This window comes from Alexandromys fortis, unplaced genomic scaffold (genome assembly GCF_014885135.2).
Source record: "Alexandromys fortis isolate MF-2015 unplaced genomic scaffold, M_Fortis_MF-2015_v1.1 scaffold_36, whole genome shotgun sequence".
NCBI classification, from domain to species: domain Eukaryota; kingdom Metazoa; phylum Chordata; class Mammalia; order Rodentia; family Cricetidae; genus Alexandromys; species Alexandromys fortis.
In genome coordinates, this window is record NW_026067915.1 from 5,303,113 (window position 1) to 5,324,003 (window position 20,891).

General features: G+C 43.0%; 1 protein-coding gene across 4 annotated transcripts in view; it reads left to right on the forward strand.

Annotated features, from left to right (window-relative positions):
* Positions 1–918: 918 nt before the first annotated feature.
* The window catches only part of Cpne4 (copine 4), a 597,421-nt gene continuing 577,448 nt past the window's right edge, over positions 919–20,891 (forward strand). For 2 of the 4 annotated variants that reach the window (XM_050139472.1, XM_050139476.1), the window contains exon 1: positions 919–1,033. The gene's annotated coding sequence lies outside the window, so the exon portion shown is untranslated. The remainder of the gene's footprint in view (positions 1,034–20,891) is intronic. The other 2 variants (XM_050139473.1, XM_050139474.1) reach the window with 1 other exon arrangement.

Consider the following 20,891-nt stretch of genomic DNA (forward strand, 5'->3'; position numbering starts at 1 on the left):
CTTTTCTGAATCTGGTAACAAGAAAAACTATAACTATCTAGTCTTCAACTCCATCAGAGACCCAAGAAGGAAATAACATTACCTGAGTAAGCAGGAATTACAAGAAAATGATTTCCAAATATGTGAGATATGACAAAAACAGTTGCCTACTGGGACAGTCACCTGAAGTTCCTCTGCAGTGTTGGGGCATCCATCTTTGGCCTACAGCCCTAGCATATCTGACAGACTTTTCTGTCAAGCAGGATATTCTGAAAAACTTCCCTACTTGTCTTGGTAAAGTTTGACAGTTCTTTCTTTTGTGTTCTGCTGGTCCAATTTGCACTGCAAACTGTCAGCAGTTGAGGCAAGAGCACTTTCTTGCCCAGTGGCTAACTTTTGCTACAAAGAAAGAAAACTCCATGTGGAGTTTCTTTGATGCCCATCATCTTCTCTGAAGTAGATTGGTGCTGCCAGGAACAGACATGTCTCATTGTCATATAAAATAAAAGAACCTATACTATTAAAACATCTTAAGTGATATATTCTGTAGAGTTCTGAAGTGTTTGAAGACAACCTGTCTATCTAAAATATGTCTCTGTTTGACCTTGAAAACATACCTAATATGGTCACAAGTTTGACTGTAATGACTAACTACTAACTTGTATTTTTTTATACCCTAATTAGCTGGTAATAATAACTTTCAAGAACTAGAAATTTGCATTACATCGTTAAATGAGCTATATAGGTACAATACCTTGAATAAGATGAGAAATGTATGTACACTATGTTCTAACAAAATTAATCTCAAGTTTGTATCCATATATAATATATTGGATATATCCAATGTAATATATTTAAAACAAGTATTTGATTTTTTTGTTTAAAAGTAGATTCAATAATCTACCTTTTTATCCTGTTTCTATATCCCCTCTTTTCCTTTTCAGAATAGATGCAATAATCTACCTTTACATCCTGAATGCTGGGAGGAAGAAGGCAGAGTCATAGAGAAGCCATGTAGTCCCACCAGAGACAGATGCTGGTTGGAATCTTGCTGGTAAGCCTCAGCCACATGGTGATACACAGATTACTAGAAATGGGTTAAATTAAGATGTAAGAGTTAGTCAATAAGAAGTTAGAGCTAATGGGCCGAGCAGTGTTTTAAATAATATAGTTTCTGGGTGGTTATTTTGGTTCTGGGCAGCTGGGATGAGTAAGCGGCCTTCTCCTACATCCCACCTCTTGTGAATGTGGACATTTTTCCATATTTCTTTTTTAATAACAAATAAAGGAGAATTCCAAGCACTGGTTGATTCTTCAATATGCTCAGCATTTAGCTGCTCCTGTACCAGCTGTTCTAAGGTCTTCAGGATCTCTATTGTTAAAGGCAATTGCTTAACCCATACAGGTTTGTCCATCAACCATTTTAAAGGTAGTGCCTTTAAAAGATCAGCAGCTGTTGTGCCCTGTTCTTTTATAACATGAATGGTTAATGACTGTTCTTTATAATACCTTCTAATACTTTCCCAGAAACATGTGTTAACTTATGGTTCATTTCTAAGATTGGGGGAATGTTAATCTGAGTATTCCATTGCTGTAACAAATCATGTCCCCATAAATTCATTGCTATGTTAGCCACATATGGCATTAATTTTCCTCTGTCCATCTGGCCCTATATATTTGACACATCTTGTGCTCTGTTTTACCTGAGATAACATTCCAATCCCTAAAAGCTGAACATTTACCTCCTGAAGAGGCCAATTTGAATGCCAAGATTCTGGTGCAATTATTGTTACATCAGCATCTGTGTCTACAGATGTCTTCAATGACAATGTCATTTATTCATATTTTTAATTTTGGTCTTTGTTCACTTATAGAAGTTTGCCAAAATATTTGCTTTGTGTTTTTTTTTCCTGAATTTTCTGTTCTTTCTTCTATAGCTTCTTTGTCATCCAAAGCAGTATGATTTCTTATAATAGGCATTAGGTCCTTTAATTGCTTTGGGAAGGAGTTTCCTCCATGGTTACAGGAAATGACTGAATTGAATTTGACATGGGCCCCAAGGAGTTTCCTGATGGCAAAGAGTTACCTTGTTGATCTACATTCATTAGTCCAATGCCTACCTTTGCCACACCTTCTGCATAATCCAGAAGGGAGGGTGTTGTGTTTGAATTATGCTTAGAAAAAACATTGTTTCTATGGATGCCTTGTTTACAATACTAAACTAAATGGTCAATTTTAGGTGACCATGTTTACCGCAATTGAAACACTTGACATTTTGATTTTTCTTCAAATCTCTGGAAATCACCTCTCCTATCCAAGCCTCATCATGGTCATGAGATTCAATATTGATTGTATCTTGAATACATTCTTCCAAGGGTGCTGATCTTGCCTTTAATGGCCTAATTATCCTTTTGTATTGAGAATTAGCATTTTCAACATCCAGGTATTCAATTATTGTCTAGCTTCTGAATTTGGTATCATTCTATTTATTGCTGAAGTCAATGTTTGTAAGAAATCTATGAAGGTTTCCTTTGGCCCCTATATAGCTTTAGTAAATGATTCAATTTTCTTTCCAACTTCTTCAATTCTGTCCCAAGCATTCAAAGCTGCTGTATGGCATAAATCCAGGGTGTGGTCATCATATAGAGATTGCCTTTGTATATCAGCATAATCTCTCTCTCCAAGAAGTTGGTCTGCAGTCATGGTGCCTGATAGTCAATAGTCAGAGCTTTCTTTCTGGGTCTGTCCAGTGTGTCCCTTATGAGTGAAAAGCTCTTCCTGTGAGGGCCTCGGGCAGTGAGGCTGCACCTGCTCTCCACCTGAGTGCACCTGTTCTTGGACTTCCCTTGCCAGTGGGTGATGGAAATAAGACAAGGGCACTATAGAGACTGTTGGCTTCTGGTCTTTGGGATGATAGCTGGGAAAACTTTTGCTATTTGTCTAATACAGATGATGGTAGTCTCTAAGACAACCACTTATCACTGTCACGGGAAGACAGCCAGGAACAAACTTAATGAACGAGTGAGGCTATGTTCACCCAAACTTGAGTTATAAAGCCAGAGATGCATTTGACCCCTTGGGCCACAGTTTGCTGTTCTGGCTAATTGTTTCTTTATTTTATTTAAAAATATTTGGTTTACTACTATGTCTTTGTGTCTGTATGTCTGTATGTGTGTGTCTGTGTTTGTGTGTATGTATATATGTATGGTGTATGTAAGTATGGGCACACATGTGGTACAACGTTTCTTTGGAGTCCATAGGACAACTGTTGGGACTCTCCTTGCATTGTGGGATTCAGGGATCCAACTCCAGCCATCAAACTTGAATAGCAAGTGCCTTTACCTGTTGAGCCATCTTACGGGTCCATGGCTTTTTTTTTAATTGATGTACAGGGATGCATGAATCCCTTGGAGATGAACTGTGCAACTACTATATATTTTTCAGATATCCTCTCTACAAAGCCACTCTCAAACCTAAGACACAAACACTAAATTTTCGTGTTCTTCATCTATGTCATATTTCTTCAGTTTTTTTTTCAGACAGGACAAAAAATTTTGATGTTGATAAATTGGACCCATAATAAAATTGTCTCTATCTTGCAAAATCCTATGTTTATTTTTGAATTTTCTATAAAAATAGAATGTTGAGGAAAATAAGTAAGTAAAATGGATTGCAGCAGATTAAATGGCATAACTTGTTTGCTTGCAAAAAAAAGTACATTAAATTTGCAAGGCCAGGGCAGGAGAGATAGCTCAGGTGGTAAAATGCTTGCTAAGCAAGCATGAGGACCTGAGTCTTGTCCCTAGATCCCAGGTAAAATAAAACAAATCTGGGACCGGCAAAGCACACTAATAATCTCAATGCTGGGGTAGAGGCAGAGATTGGAAGGTGCCTGGGCCTCTTTGGAGAACAAGTCTAGCCTACTTGATGAGCTTCAGGCCAATGAAACCAAGGTGGACAGCAACTGGACCACAACAGCTAGGGTTGACTTCTGGCCTCAACCCCTCCCCTGCAGGCAGTAGCACACAAATGGCCATTGCACACATCCATGCATACATACCCGCACAAATCTGTAAGGTCACTGAAGCCGATACCTGAGTCACTGTGTGTTGTTTGTGTGTTGTAGAGGTATCCACCTACCTACCATTCCGTAGAACAGCCGGGATAAGCCTGGATTTTGCTCTTCCCTAGTGAAGCCACACTGTCTGCACAGAGCCTTCCTGGTTTCTGTGCATTAGAACATTTTTAACTTTTTAAAAATTTATTCTTTGTGTCTTTTACATCATGTATCTCAATCCCATTCATTTATCCATCCCTTTGCATCTGCTCTGTGCCCTTGCAACTCTCCTCCAAAAAGATAAAATAAAATTTAAGAGAGAATAAGGGGGGAAAAAAAGGAAAAATCTCCTCATGGAAGCTGCAGTGTGACACAATGAGTCACACAGTAAATCCTTTTATCCAAATCTTTACTTGCAAGTGTTCATTGCGGAGTTGTTGATCTGGTTCGAGGCCTCTGGTTCTGCTACACTATCAATGCTGGACCCTCCCTGGAACTCCTCTTGAATATCCTGTTGTTTGTCTGTTGCCATGGAGATCATGCAGCTTTGCTTCTGCAGGACTGGTCCCTTCATGTGCTCCAGAAGTTCATAGTTGGGGTGGATGTTGGGGTGGGTCAACTCATAACCCTGGTTCTGGCCTGGGAAGTTTCGGGGTTGGCCAGTGCTGCTGCTGGCTGGGGGAGGGGCAGCTCTCCTATGGTATGACCTCAGTGTCAGCTCTCCTACCTGTTTCAGGTGTAGAGGGGCAGCGGCGAGGGGAGAGGGGTTGGGGAAGAGGACATTTCCTCCCCCTCTCCCCCTGCCCCATGCCACCTATGGCAGATGTGGGGCGGGGTCAGATCTCCTAAGCTCACCTGGGTCCCTGTCAACAGTATCAGCTCCACTGTGCTGCCCAGACAAGGTGCAGGGCCAACTTTCCCGAGTGCTGCAGCTGGTCAAGGGGAGGGTCGGTTCCCTCGCCAGCTGGGGGTGATAGGGGCAAGGGGGAGGGCATCTTTCCCTCACCCCCACCACTACACCGAAGATGAGGGAGGCAGTACCAGCTATGCCCCTTTCACACCCTCAGGGCCAGTTTGCCCACCCATGCTCTTGTCCACAGGGTCAGCTCTAAGGTGCTGCCCAGGTGAGGTGGAGGACCATCTTTCCCGAGGGCTTCAACCGATGAGGGGCAGGACCAGTTCTCCTTAGTATTACAGCCAGGGATGGATGGGGCCAACTGTGAACAGTCCTCTCCTCTCAACCTTCGGTGGTATCAGGAGCCTTGGACATGAACACAGACCACAGCTACCTCAGAGCCATGAACCCAGACACGGGGCCCAGCCGCAGCCCAGGCCCAAACATCACCATGACCCTGGGTGGCAACCAAGCCACCCTCCTCAGCCCTCTCCTCATCACGTTTCCCTTTTATACCTCTGTCCACAGGAAATGAAGCTCCCCCCCTCCCCAGCTCTGTCTCCAATACCACACCACACATTCGCTCACTGTAATAGTACCCATCTGCTTGGTGCCACGTGGACCAGCAGGCTCGTGTTTTCTCCTCGAAGCCCAAGGGTGGACTGCCCTGGACCTGCGTGTGGATCTCTTTGCCCCACTCAGTCTGTCGTGGCGTGGGTTTGGCGGGAACATGCTTCCTCCTTGGAGCCTGGGGCCGCATTAGAACATTTAATGGTCTTTCCCTCCAAACATGGCCCAGATTCTTTTCATTTTGTGACTCACCTAAGTTTTGTGCCTGCAGCGCTTCTTACAGATAAACTGCAGGTGAGGCGCTGGAGCGAGCTGAAAGAGTTGAACATGAAAGCTTGCCCGCTGGTCGCCATCCATTTTGCTGTGGGCTCTGCCAGACCACCCATCATCTAACGCTAAAACTCTCCTAAACAAAAGGCCAGAGTGACAGTGGAGACTTGGCCAGCATCAAGTCTGTCACTAGCACGGGGCTGAATTCTCAGACTTGTGAAGACAAAAACATCTCCAGACCTCTGTCCCTTAGCATCACAGGATGTGAAGGTTCTCTTTCTCCAGGGACCAGGGGAGGTGGGGAACACAGGCAGAGAATCTTGGCTGCTGATGTAAGAATCCCTTCTTCGGTTCTCTCTTATTAGCTCTCCTCAACTATGAAACATAGTAATTAATTGTCTGTCTGATTTTTTTCTCCCCAGACTGTGTGTGCCTTTGAATCTTCTCATTTCAATGCTGGTATAAAAGCGCATCAGCTTGTATTCTTGAGGTCTGCCAGGGAAAAAATATCACAAGCCACAGTTTTGATTTGGAGAAAACATCTTTCTAAGGCAGAAGCTGAGGTTCGTTTTCTTCCGATTGGTTCTTGGGAGGTGGCTCAAGAATGAGATGAAGTCTATTGAACATGTTAAAGGCTTTGAGAGACCCAAACAAAGACACACGATGGATTATCATAATACTTTCTTGATTTCAGTTTTGTGAGAGTAAGTTGCGTGAACCCATTAGCGCGGAGGAGTTTTTAAAAGCAGTTTTCGTATATATAGAACGCGTTATGTGCAATACACGGACAGGGCAGATTTTATTTGCCTTTATTTGGATGTTTCTCTGTCTCACTGCTGTTACCAAGGGTTGGGATTTAATTGATCACTCTCGTTCTCGAGCTCTAGTGAGGAAGGTTGCACAAGCCATTCAACTCGTTGTATGCCTTCTGGCCACCTAGGTGTGTTTTCTGTGACCAGACCAGTGAAGCCTCATTAGACCATCACTGAGGGTGGAGCAGAGGCAAGGGTTCTCCTCTGACTTGGGACTGGAGACAGTGCATGCCGCTCTCACGTGGATGCTAAGACTGAGGTTTATGCCTAAACAGCAGAGCTCAGAAACGGAGAGGAAGAAAGGCCTCTTCAAAGGAATACCCCCAAAGCCCTGACTAACAAATCTCATTGACAAACTCACTATTATTAGGATGTGAGACACATTCAAGGATGTTTCAATCTCATTTTAACATATTATTCTTCAGCTACTCCGGTTCTGGTGTTGGTTCTTAGCTTTCTTGTCTACAATAAAAATCTCAACAGGGTTGCCAGCTATGAGAAGGGCAAGATTAAGCCGGGTATGGTGGGGGTCTTTCACAGTGAGTTCCAGGACAGTACTGTCTCTGCAGCCCCACTTTGTCTGGAATGTGTGGCCTGCCTCGTCCTCTCAAGTGCTGGGATTACAGGCGGATGTCACTGTGCCTGCTTTGATTTTTAGTTATAGCGACAGCCTGAGATGTTTCTTCTGTTGCATCCTTTTATTTTGGCCAGAGACACCTGGTATAGAATCAATACAGACCAGAGTGTCTTCCTCCAAAGGCATTTTCATGGTCTTTGTGAAATGCAGGGTGGTGGAAGAGGGAGGATGAGGAGGAAGGTAAGCAGTAAGGAGAATATCCCTGTTCAGGCCACGAGTTTCACTGGGCAATTTGCCTCATTTGCATCAGGCTTAGGTGGCAACTTCCTGGATCACCCACTGAGTGGACTTGCAGGGGCCTGGGACAGGGCTTCCTTTCCCCCTCATAAGAAGGGGTCCAAGGAGATCCAAGATTATTTCTCGGATGTAATGCTGTCATGAGGAGAGCCAACAGTTCTTATAATGTCAGACTCATGCAACAGAGGAAAAGAGGGTGGCCAATGCACCTTTCTCTGATGCTCACACGGGGTATGCGAGATAAAGGCTTTGGATATCCTGGAGTCCCAAGGCTTATGCTGGAGGGGATAGAAGGAGACAGCTCTGAGGACCCAGTGCTCCAAGTCTCCATGGTGAGAGACAGACACATCAGCATGACTCACGAGCCGACCAACGTGTACAGTGAGAGCAGTCACGCCCTCCTGAGCTCCTTCATCTCAGGGGAGTGTGCGGCGCTTTACAGCTCACTTTAAATAGGTAGTTTCTATAACAACGGCGCCAACTTAAACAGATGCGTGCTTGTCTCTTTGTTATGGGGGGAAAACAATGCCTCAAAGGCTTTGTTCTGCTTTATTAATCGCTTTCCAGCCTGAAAAAGATGTTCTGACTCAGAGCTTCATAGGGGGACCGAGCCTGCCTCACTAGTCAGCTCCATGGGTTCTGAATTACTATTTTGGGGCCAGAATTCAGCCACCTCTGGAGACCAGAAACTCATTCTCCTTTGTGTAGCTATGTAATTAAATGCATTTGAAATCTACAGTCTGGACTGAGATAGTTAAAACTGTTAAGATTCTCTGAGAAGGGATGGCCATCCACGGGCCCTTTAGTGGAGCGGAGGGAGGATGGGTCGGGTTGCGATGTAAACATCTCTAATGATAACCAAAAGACCACAGGCATCAGGGTCACTTTTGACTTTTCAAAAAGGCTTCTGGGTTTTGACCCAGTCCATTCCAAATCAGAGTTCCCAAGGACGGGACCCAGGAATCCAGGCTTGACGCCCCTTCCCCAGTGACTAAGCTCCTGAACTTGGTTTCTTTTCTGGTAGCTGTGATAAAGTCCTCTGACAAAAGCAGCTTAATGGAGAAAGAACTTATTTTACCTCTCAGTTCAAGGTACGGTCCACGAGGATGATGAGATTAAGGCAGGGGGCGGTTGAAGCCGCTGGACACCTCACAGCCGTAGTCAGGAGACAGAGGGATGAGTGCATGCATGCCTGCGCTCAGCTTGCTGTCTTCACCTTACACAACCCAGGATCCACAGCCCAGAGAATGGTCCTACCCACGGTGGTCATTCTTCTTGCTCCAGGCAATGTAATCAAAATAATCCTCTCTGGCATGCCCCGGGGCACATCTCCCAGGTAACCGGATTCTGCCAGGCTGACAGCCCTCAGCGTCGCGGGTATCCTTTGTCCCCCGCTGTCAACTTCAGTCAGGGGAAGACGGCTCCTATGCCCACCAAGAACAATCAGTTCCGGGGGCGGAAAAGAAAGGCACACTGAGATTTGAATTCTGGTAGATTGGACAATTTAGGGACGTGGTAATGATGCCGACGGTTTATGATCTTGTTTTTGTGATCTTGCAGGCCTTTCAAAATTTATTCAACAATCATTTGAACATCTATCAAGTTCCTCTTATACTGTAGGCAATGCACTAGGGTCTGTGAATAGACAAGTTCTATTTGTGAGTAGTCGTAGTCTGACAGATGTTTTTTGTTTTGTTTTGTTTTACACTGTACCATCTACATAGTGTAGCTCAAAGACATTAAATAGTTTACACAGTTGGACAGTGGGAAATTCATAAATGGGTCACAATTCTGAACTTACTGTACAGTGTTCTTTTTAGTCTGCATTCTATCTGTTTAGCTGAAATGAGACCATTTTAAAAAATAGTCTGGATGTTGGCACAGGCTTTAGTCCCAGCACTTGGGAGGCACAAGCAGGTGAATCTCTGTTGGAGGTTCGCCTGGTCTACAGAGTGAGTTCCAGGATAGTCCGAGCTACATAAGAAGACTGTGTTTCAAAAGATGTCTCCCTGCCCCTCCAAAAAAAGAAAGAAAGAAAGGAAGAAAGAGAGAAAGAAAAAAGAAAAAGCAAAACAATCCATCCTGACCTGGAGCATGCTGAGAACTCCACAACTCAGCCAGTTTGGTGTCCTACACCTGTGATCTCAGTACTCAGGAGGTTGAAGTAGGAGGATTATGAGTTTGGAGTCAGCCTGACTGTCTTAAAAGATGGTCTCAACAAAACCCTTAAATACCCAAACAGCAAAAGAACCAAAATGTTTGATCACAAGGGTGTGCAAACAATGAAGTCTAGGAACCAGAATTTTATTCCAGTCACTGCAGGGTTGTGGGCCAGGTGAGGAGGAGGAGGGAGGGGAAGGAAGACCTTCCAGCTCCCTGGGACCACAGGTTCGGGCTATGACAATGGGAGCTGGTTTTGAGCTTCTTCTTAATTGGTCAAAGAGCCTTTACAACCTTGAGGTCAGGCTTAAGGTCGTGTTATATTTTAAGACTTACACCGTTTGAGTTTAGGATGTTAAGATGTCTGTGAAAGCCTATGGCTGACAGCTGCTTTTCTCTGTCCTTGAAAGAATGCAAGACAGTCGGTAGAGTCACATAGGGGGACAGTTAGAATACAATGCAGGGGGTCCCATAGAGGCAATAGTTAGAAGCTAATCTTTGTCCACTGTAACTGCCTAACTTGAAATTGCCTAGCTGACAGGGCAGGAAGCAATGGTTAAAAGTTTACCTTTTGGGGGAGGGAGTGAGAACTGTGATTGGTATGTAAAATGAGAAGACAGTTTAAAAATAAACAAATAAATAAAGCTTACCTCTGTACATAGTGGCTGCCAGGATGTCGGCTCTTTTTTTTAAAATACTTATTTATTTATTATGTATACAGTGTTCTACCTGCATGTATGACTGCACACACACCAGATCTCATTATAGATGGTTGTGAGCCATCACATGGGTGTTGGAATTGAACTCTGGACCTTTAGAAAGATCAGGCAGTGCTCTTTACCTCTGAGCCATCTCTCCAACCCCCAGGATGTTAGCTCTTAAGGCAGAAAGCAAAGCAGTTGTTGAAAGATAACAGTGACTGTCAGCTCCAGTTTCCCCAGAATGTGTTTAGGCTTACAATTTTATTTTTTGGGCTCTTCACAAAATAACTCAGGTCCCTCTTTGGAAAAGAGCACACTGTTTTCTTTAGAGAAATGGCGCCAGTCCTTTATGATCACCATGTTCAAGCCTCAAGACTTTCTTGAATAAAAAGAGGGTTCTTCAGAAGTTTCCCTAAGTAAGTCCACTTAAGTTGTAAAGAAGTGTCAAGTACTAAAATAATGTTGACTAAGAAGAAAATGATATGAGGCCATTTAGAATAGGACTTAGGAGGCCATTAGGGGCCCAGGGGAACAGTTCCCAGAGGTCAGAAGACAGGGAAGTGGATAGGACCAGGAAGAGGAGGCAGACTGCTGGACCCATTCAGACCATCAGGACAATTCGGCAGGTGAGTGGCAGAAACAGAGCTAGCCAGTGAAACTAGACTAAAGAAACAGAGAATGGAGCACGAGCAGGAATGGCCTGGAGATGGAGTTCCTTCCATACATGGAGGAAGGGCTTCTGTAGACGGATATTCCAGCCATCCCAGTGGGAAGACCAAGACTGTCCGAAGACAGCTGACTGGTGCCGAATCTCTGTCTAGAATTGGCCTTCGTGTTTGCTGTCTCTTAGACGCCAAAGACTTTGTTTCTCTGGCTTCCTCTCGCTTCATCTCCACCCCCAGAATGGAGTATGAAAACTCTCCACAGAGATTTGCTGCCTGGGGAACCATGTGGAAATTTAGTAGTTTAGATTGACACTTACCACATTAATTTAATTCCCAAACTTATGAGTTGGAGACTTAGACTTAGGCTCAGGTATGCACCTGTACAGGGTTAGGAGTCGGTTTGGAGGTTCTAAGTCTGAGTTGTTGACTGAGAGGTGGTGGGAACTGGACCACTTTGTGACAGGAGGCAGCGGGACATCAAGAGAGAGAGAGACATCAAGATTATCTTGTTAAAGTAGCCAGTTGTTGGAGGTCTGGAAACCCCTGCGGCCATGGTCTGCAGGTAATGAAAGAGAGCCTGTGTGAACCCATGAGATCTCCCAGAGAAGATGTGGGCTAGCGGCTTGTGGATCTCAAGACTGACCTAACTCTCTCCTGTTTTCGTTCTTGATGGTGTTTTTCTGTTCTGTCTTTATTTCTATCACCCATACGTTCCTGGTTCAGTCACTTGGTCCAGCCATAAGAAGTCTCAGCTGACACCTACTCTGGACTCAGATCCACATCTATAATTGTTATGGTTTTTGTCTCTTTAAGAGGCAAGCCACACCCACTCCTGGTGACACCTGCCCCCTGCCATCTTGGATTTCTTACTGTCCCTCTCTTGGCACACATGTGCCTCCCCACTTTCCCCCTTTTCTGTCTCTTTCTTCTCTTCTCCTTCTTCTCCCACTTTCTCTCTCTCTCTCTCTCTCTCTCTCTCTCTCTCTCTCTCTCTCTCTCCCCTCTAACTAATAAGTATCCAATTCTATTCTGTACAATGTGTCTATGTGCCTTCTACCGGCCACCTGCTCATACCCGCCTGCCTGCCAGCCCGCCCGGGACCCGCCGGGAGCTGCTTGGGACTGGCAGCCTGGGACTGGTTGCCTGTGGGCCTGCCTGCCTACTGCCACTGGGGACCTGCCAGCATTTCCTGCTGCCAGCTGCTCAGGACCTGCCAGCCCTGCATCTGCTGCTCGGGACCTGGGACCGAGACCTGCCACCAGCTGTTCTGTGGGCCCGCTGGGGAATTTTAAGAAAATCAAAAATAACAGTATGTGTTTTTGTTAACAAGCAGGCTAGCCTGGGCTTCTCATTTGCATGGTAACTAGGAATGGTTCTAAGAAAGAATTCAGGTCTTCAAGTACAGGCTGGGCACTGGCCTGATGTTACTGCAATAACATTTCACGGGCCAAGCAAAGCATGAAACCAGGTCAGACGCAGGAGGCTGTGATGTTAGCAGGAAGAACTGCCGAATCCTACTGCAGACAGGGATGGATACATGTGGGAATAATCGAGGCCACTTTCTGCAAAGAGTATGCTCAATTGTTCCTTTCCTTCAAGGAGCAGGCAGAGGCAACAAATCGGAACCTAAGTCACTTTCTAGTTTGTGCAGAAAATCAGCTCTTCCCCGAGAGGCCCTGTCTGTTTAGGCACCCACTGAGTGAACTGGACGCAGGGCAGTGATTACTGCTCCCCTGTTTGGTCTTGAGCTTGGAGAGCAGGCTTCTTGGTCCTGATTACCTTGAATATACCCTGTGGGCCATCATATTTGAACAGCTTTTGGTAATTGCTTGCTACCCAAGGGAACCATTTCTGTGAGGAATGTAGAACATGGACAGAAGGAAGAATTCAAAAGATGCAAGCAAGCCCCATGGCTTCTGGGACAAAAATGTCACCTCAGTGCAACTCCTCCATCCCCTTCTTGGGGAATGACCAACAGCTCCACAAAACCAAAGTAATCAAGCAGGCAGTTCCCTGGGTAAGTGCCTTGACAAACCTCTGTAAAGACTTTCGCCTTCCTCTTTCACTGTGATGATGGAAGCTACCTTTAGGATTTCCTGGAGATGCAAACAACTTAAGGCTATCCCATTGTGTTCCATGGGCCCTTCCCTGGGACGGCCCTTGAATATGAAATATGCCACAGCTTCCTTGAATATGAAATACACCACAGCTTCCTTGCATGGCATGTGGCCACCATTAACATTCCCTGCCTGCCTTTTGTGAGAATTACAAACTAATTACAGAATGCATAATTAAGTGCTTTATCCTTCAAATTCTGAAAAAAAAAGCAACTAAGTGTTTCTTTCTTTGAACTAGATTTTGCTACTGGTGATTGAGGGCACGACACACTCTGAAATGGGAAGGGTGTATTTTGGAACATACAGCTCCAAATATATATGTATATATATCAACAATGAAAAAAGAGGCATGGCTTTGAAAAAAGAACAAGGAGAGCTATATGGGAGGGTTTGGAGGGAGGAAAGGGAAGGAGGAAATTATGTAATTATAGTATAAAAGAAGTGATATAAAAGCTAGCAAAATTCTGTAGACCTGGAGTTTTTTCAAAGCATTGCACTTACTGAGCCTGTCAATGGCTCCCTCTCCTCCCCATCATTCTGCCATCTCGTTATCAGGCTTGCTTTTGTCTTCATGAGATAAACAGTGGATAAGGGTCTGAATAGAATAATCTTTTGTATGAAGAGTGCATCAGATGAAAAAAGAAATGCCTGGCAAGCTCCTCAATGTCACTAGCCTTTGCTAATGTGATCAATCTAAATAGAAATCAGATATAAATCCAAACCACAATGAGATGCAGCCTCATTCCTACTAGGCTAGATACAATAAAAAAGATGAGTGTTCAAGGTGTGAAAGATGTGGGCTTTAGCATATTTCCCATGGGAAAGTGAAATGATGCCATTCCTTTAGGAAACAGTTTTTTTTTGTATATGTAATTTTACTATGTTAAAGTTAAAACCTTCCTTTTTCATTAGACAGAAAAGGGGAGATGATATGGGAAGTCCTTCTGTATATGTGTTGCTTTTGTTGGCTAATGAATAAAGCTGTTTTGGCCAATGACTTAGCAGAGTAAAGTCAGGTGGGAAATCAGAAAAGAGATAGAGAAAGTAGGCAGAGTCAGAGAGACACCATGTAGCTGCCAAAGCAGACAGACACCCAGAATTTAACTGCTAAGCCACAGCCTTATGGTGATACACAGATGAAAAGAAACGGATTAATTTAAGATATAAGAATTAGCTAGAAATATGCTTGAGCCATTGACTGAACAGTTTTGTAATTAATATAGTTTCTGTGTGAATTATTTGGGTCTGGGAAGCTGGAAATGAAAGATCAGACTGTTTATAGAATTTATTTTAAACATAGTAGGGCGTGTAAAACATAAATATTGTCAGAAGAAAGTCATAGGCTAGACCTTTTATTATGGTCTTCACAGGAAAAAATGGATGAACCAGGTTAAGTAGGGTGAGAGATTCAGGATTGCCTGGTTTGAACAGTGGGCTCTGAGGCATAGGGCTTCCTGGATTCCAGCCTTAGGATGATTAGGACTGGAACAGTGTCCTGGACTACCAGAGATGAGAAAAGGAGGCCCACTGGTTTGTACCTAAGGTGTATGCTCTCAGGTGATGGAGATGGGTCTTGTATCTTATCTGTTGCTTTCATTGATTAACTAATAAAGAAAACTGCTTGGCCTGATAGGACAGAAAATTAGGTAGGCAGAGTAAACAGAACAGAATGCTGGGAGAAAGAAGCCGAATCAGGCAGTCGCCACGATTCTCTCCCTCCAGATAGACGCAAGTTAAGATCTTTCCTGATAAGCCAGCTCGTGGTGCTACACAGAATATTAGAAATGGATTAGATCAATATGTAAGAGCTAGCCAATAAGAGGCTGGAACTAATGGGCCAGGCAGTGTTTAAAAGAATACAGTTTCTGTGTAATTATTTCCAGGCATAAGCTAGCCATGTGGGAGCTGGGGTGGCCGGGTGCCAGGAACGTAGCCCACCGCTCCTATTACAACATGCAAGCAAGCTATATGCAGTCCCTAGAGATTGATTAGCTTCCCAAGGAGGGACAATCTCTCCTAGATCCACAAGATATTAAACATAGAAAACAAAAAGCATCTCCTTGGCAGATGCCTTGCTTAGCATGTCTGAGGCTTTGGGTTCAATCTTCAGCATTGAGAAATAAACCATTGTGAATATGATCCAGATTCCCAACTCCAGTCCCTTATGTATACTGCATGCCTCATATTCCAGTTTGGTCTCAGAATGCCTTGTCTAGTGGCTCCTTTGAAGACCACGGAAGAGTTGAAGCTCAGGATCTTGGATCTAATCCCTGATTCATAGCTTGGGAGATTTGAAGGCACTTCCCTGCTCCCTGGATTAAGAAATTTTGACCATCCAAGAAACACAGGATCAAGATTCCAGTCTGTCACGACCCTAGTGCTTTAATGAACAGCCATGTTGAAGCTTTAAAGCATGGGCCAGTTGGCTCTGGGTCAACTTCCAGCCAGCTGGTAGCACCAGCTCTAGGAATGAGGTGACACAGGCTAAGCATTGAGCTAGGGTAGCTTTTTTTTTTTCCAGGAATAGAATCCATCTTGAAGGGGTTCTTTATCTCAGTAGACTGGGTATTGATGGGTAGTGCCTTTGTTTGTGGCCTATGTCTGAAGCCTTCTGGGATTAAATAGTTCAAAGGAAGGAGTCTAGCCCAGTGTTTGAGATGCAGGAAGTCTTCCACAAATGTTAACTATTCCAGAAAACTATCACTTGTGCCCAACTCAACAGAGTACCTATAAGCAAGTTACCCATATTACTGACTCAGGCTGCCCTGTATAACCCCACAGAATATATATGAGTTCAATAGAAAAAGTGGTTATGTAGGCTTTTGGTAACTGATAAGGTGTGGGACAAATGCTATGGAGAAAATTCCTGTTAATAGCCATTTTCATAATGCTCAGAGTAAAACAAGAAAGAATAGTAGATATGTGCAAAAATATTTTAAATGACTGACCCCTACAAGGGAGCACAATATGCTAACCAAGTTAAAGTATGGATTCCTTTGGCAAAATCTAGAACTAGATTCACAGTGGAATTAATACTTTTTAATGACAGAATAAAACCTTAATCTATTTAAGCACAGACTTTTATGTTGAAAGACATTCTTAGATGTATATTTTAAGATATGTCATACCAATTATTCCTTGTATTTTCTTTTTCATTATCTTGTTAGGATTGAGAAAGAAGATTATTTTTGAACTTGGAAACTATGTAAAAATAATGGATTTGCCCTGGTTTTCAATGAACCCTAGTTACTTTAGGGAAAGTCAGCTGGGAGCTAAGGATATTTTATAGAAATAATGAGTTTGTTTTGGCCTTTGCTCTCAGTTGCCTTGTGGGCTATTGGTTTCCCCGAAGTCTTGGCAGCACATCTCATATGGCTTCGGTTCCTCCACAGACTCTGCCTTCATTCTCAGTCCTCTCGTGCTATGATTTGCTGCAGTGGCCCTTTGAGGCCCTGTGCTGAGGCTGCCTGATTAAATTTTTGCTGCCTCTCTGGGCCATCTCTGTCCAGAGACTGCTAGCTAATCAAGGATCACCCATCACCTGAGAGCCCAGTACTCCTACCATCTTCTTGACAGCAAAGGTGGTTGGGAAGAACCAAAGCATCATTTACCCATTGACTGTGGCTCTCTTCCCCTGACCAAGCCTACAAAGCTCAGCAGACAATCAGAGGAGAACGACCCACTTCTCTCACCAGCATTTCCAGGCTACTGATCCTGGGCTGCTCTGCTGTTCTGGAACATCTTGCTTCTCTTTCTTCAGGCTTGCCTCCACAGTCCAAGTCCGATGGTGCACATGAGCTTGGGACTATTCTCAGGCTCCCGGTGCTCCGTTACTGAAGGTCAAGTGACCATTAAATTGTCTAGCAGATCTTCTTGTTTTCTTGGAAGAAAGGTCATCCTGCTTAGATGGCGACAGGCCTATTTCTAGAAGAGTCCTCAGTGTCTAGAAGGAAAACTTCAAGGCAATCTCTGTGGATAGGATTTTCAGCAGACACATCCCACTGTGGGTTCTGGGGTCTCACCTGGGTTGGAATCCTGTCTCTGCCATTTATTCACCTATGTAACCAGGCAAATACTCATGTCCTAGGAAACGTAACTCATTTGTGTACTGGATATTATGAGCACTTTCTTGGTTTGATTCTGAATAGCAATCTTTTTGTGTGAACTGTTGGGTGGAGAATAGCTTGTGGTGATTAGTGCAGAACCAAGACAAACCGTTAGTCACCCTGACCACGGATGGAGACTGCACTAATTCAAAACAAGACCAAGACTCTTCTAGACAATAAAATATGGGAGGCTTTTCTTAATTACTTCTGTAAAGCCAAAGGGAAAACAGAAGATGGACTGCCTTGAGTCTACTTCAAAGCATGGAAATTTGGACTAAAAGTAATTTGAAATGAAAAAAATATATATATGCACATATGTGTGTATATATATATACACACACTTATGTACACACATATATGTATGTGTATATATGTATATACGTATGTGTATACATATATGTATATATATAGATACATGGTGCATATATGTGTGTACATTATATATATTTCCTTTGTATTAAACAGGGGAGCATAGGGGCTATCACTATGGAGGGGAATAACGTAGACAGATGCTCTACTCCCTATCTGGGGGAGCTCCTTCTTAAGGTTCTCAGATGAAACAGATAAAAATGCAGGGCACAGAGTCAGGAGACATGGCTCAGCAGGTAAAGTGCTTGCTATGCAAACATGAGAACCCAAGTCTGGCCTCATGTCACTCACATACAGAGTCAGGTATAGCTGTGGAGTGGTATGTCTATAATTTAGTATTGCGGAAGTAGAGACAGGAGAATCCTGGGGTTTGCTGACCATAGGCCAGCTAGCCAGTACGCTCCAGTTCCAGTGAGTGACCCTGCCACAAAAAGTAAGGTGAACTGATTAAGGAAGATACCTTACATTGAGCTATGGCCTCCATATCAACGGGCACACACATACACACACACATTAACATGTGTACCTACACGTGTGGCTATACACATACAAAAATGTGGAATACAGGACACCAAGTTAAATTCATATTCATAATAACTTAATGTAACTATTACTTGAATGTTACTGGATGTCCTTAGAACCCTAATCCATTTATCAATATCTCCTCTTGTGAGATTCTTGTATCACGAGACTTTCTGAACATTGTACCAGAGATTTTGGTGTCTCCTATGTTCTCATTCAAAGATCAGTAGCGATGATTCTGCAACGTGTCTTCTAAACTGCACTCAAGGGTGTCTGCTATAATGAAGCTGATATGTGTACTGATGGCAGGATGCTGGCTGGAAGGCTCCTACCTGACTCAGATATTGAGTATCGTTATAATCCTTATGAACAAGTCAGAATATACCAGCTTGTGTGGCTGGGGCCAGCTCAAGAAAATGCTCAATAAACAATGGCACTTATTAATATCTGGCCCTATATCATGTGGACCTGCTAATCACCTGATGCCATCTGGGTAAGGCTCACTCTGGGAGCAGCTTTGATGGAAATGCCCATTAATCACAACTGGGGCTTTGGGGCACTGTGATTAATGGAAATTGGTTGACAATATTTCTTTGGGAGACTGAATTACTTTGTGATAATTACTGGTCCATGAGTAAATCACACTCCCTCCCCCTTTATTAGTGCTTAGAACCACAGAGACTCGTAGATAATGGTGACTCAACTGTATCTCTCCAGGAAGCCATTTTTCCTGGACAGCTGGCATGTGTTGTGGAGGAGGCTGGGAAGTCTCAGTGTAACACTTCTCATCCTTGGAATCGAGATCTTCCTTAGAGCTTTTCAATGTCATCTGCTTTTCTGAAGTAGACGTGATGAGGAAGAGATGGAATTATTAATGAAAACTCATCGAGCAGGAGAAGGGATTAGGGATGTGCACAGGGCACAAACTTTATGTAGTGAGGAGAAATAAGAAGATCTATTGTACAACATAGTGTTTATAGCCACCATGCATTGAGTCCTTACAAATAGCTAAGATGGCCGTTTCTAAATGTTACCATCACAAAATGAATGTGAAACAATGCATATGCTATTTGATTGACTTAGTCATTTTACAGTGTAGCATGTTTCAAAACAAAAACATATGCGACCAATACAATGAATGCATACAAATTTTGCCAAATTAAAAAATGTTTTAAAAATCTTTTTGAAGTCTGCAGAACTGAGTAATCAACTTTTGGCTGTTGGGGGGCCCTCAAAAGACTCCTTCATATATTTTGTGGTTTTGTGGATTTACAATTGCCATAGTTCCCATTTCACAGATGGGGGTAAGTGGAGGGGCTTCCTAAAGCAATTTTCCCTTCTAGGATTAGGTTTTGATCATCTGCACACTAGACATCTGCCCACTGTCACAGTCTGTCTGATGGCCTGACTTACTTATTAATTTTTAATAGCAAGGCTTATTTTATTTCTTCTTTGAAATCAATGTTGTTCTAATTGTTTTAAAATTTTATTAGATTAAAAAACTTTCTCATATAGGTGCATATTGTATACTCAGCATATTATTCCCACCCCTTTCCTTCCCCCACTTCCAATTTGTTCCTCTTGTTCTCTTAGACATTCCTATTTTCATTTCATATATATAAACATGTTTTATATGACTCTACAAATACCAGAAACCAAAAAATGAGAGAAAATAGAAGATATTTGTTTTTCTTTTTTCTGAAACAGACTGGATTCACTTGGCATGATATAACTATGGTTATATCTATTTTCTTGGAAATGACATGCCCCCGTTCTTCATTATGGTTGAAAACAATTCACGCTGCATATACCACATTTTTTTTTTACTCATTCCTCTGTTGTTGGGAGGTAAATTGGTTCTAGAACTTAATTATTCTGGATAGTGCTGCAGTAAACATTTATGTGCGCGTGTCTCTCTCCTATGTTGACTCAGTTCTTTCAGCGGGTTTAGTCCACTTTTATGTTTTTGAGAAACGTCTTTATTGATTTTCGTAGAGTGCACTAGTTTGCATTGACAGTAGCAGTGTGTAGGGTTTTCCCTTGTCCCCATCTTCACTGATGATTTGCTATTACTTGTTTTCTTAATGACTGCTACTCCAACAGGGATAAGATAGATCTCAATGTGATTTGATTTGCATTTCTCTGATGGCTCATGAAGGTGAGCATTTTTTTTGTATGCTTATTAGCCATTTGTACTTTATATTTTGAGAACTGTCTGCTTATTTCATTAGCTCTCTTATTGACTGGTCTACGGACTTCTAGTTGTTGAGTCTTTTGAGTTCTTTGTATAGTCTAGATATCAATCCCATGTTGGATGCACAGTTAGCAAAGACTTTCTTCTCTTCTATACACAGTCTGTCTCTTTACTGGGGTAACTGTATTCTAAACTTTTTAATTTCACAAGGCCTCATTTGTTTCCCAGGCGACTGAAGTTCTATTTAGAAAGGCTCTGACTGACTTTTGTGCTCCCCTTCCAGAACTGAGAAGTTTATTTCATCAGCACCCAAAGAACAAGTTAATTGTCCCAAGAAAAGTGTCATGGTAACGCAATATTTGATTAGATCACCATGGAAATAAAACCCATGACCAATTATGTATTCCCCTGTCACCAGTTGCTAAACAACCACTGCTATGTCATTGCTAACCCCACAACACAGAGCTTCTCTGTACTGTCAGTCTGTGTAGACATTAATTTATAAAATAATGACCTCCTCTATTAATTCTGTGCCGTCCAATGTAGAAGCATTAAAGACACAAATCTACTGACTATTTTAAATTATTATATTTTTCTCTC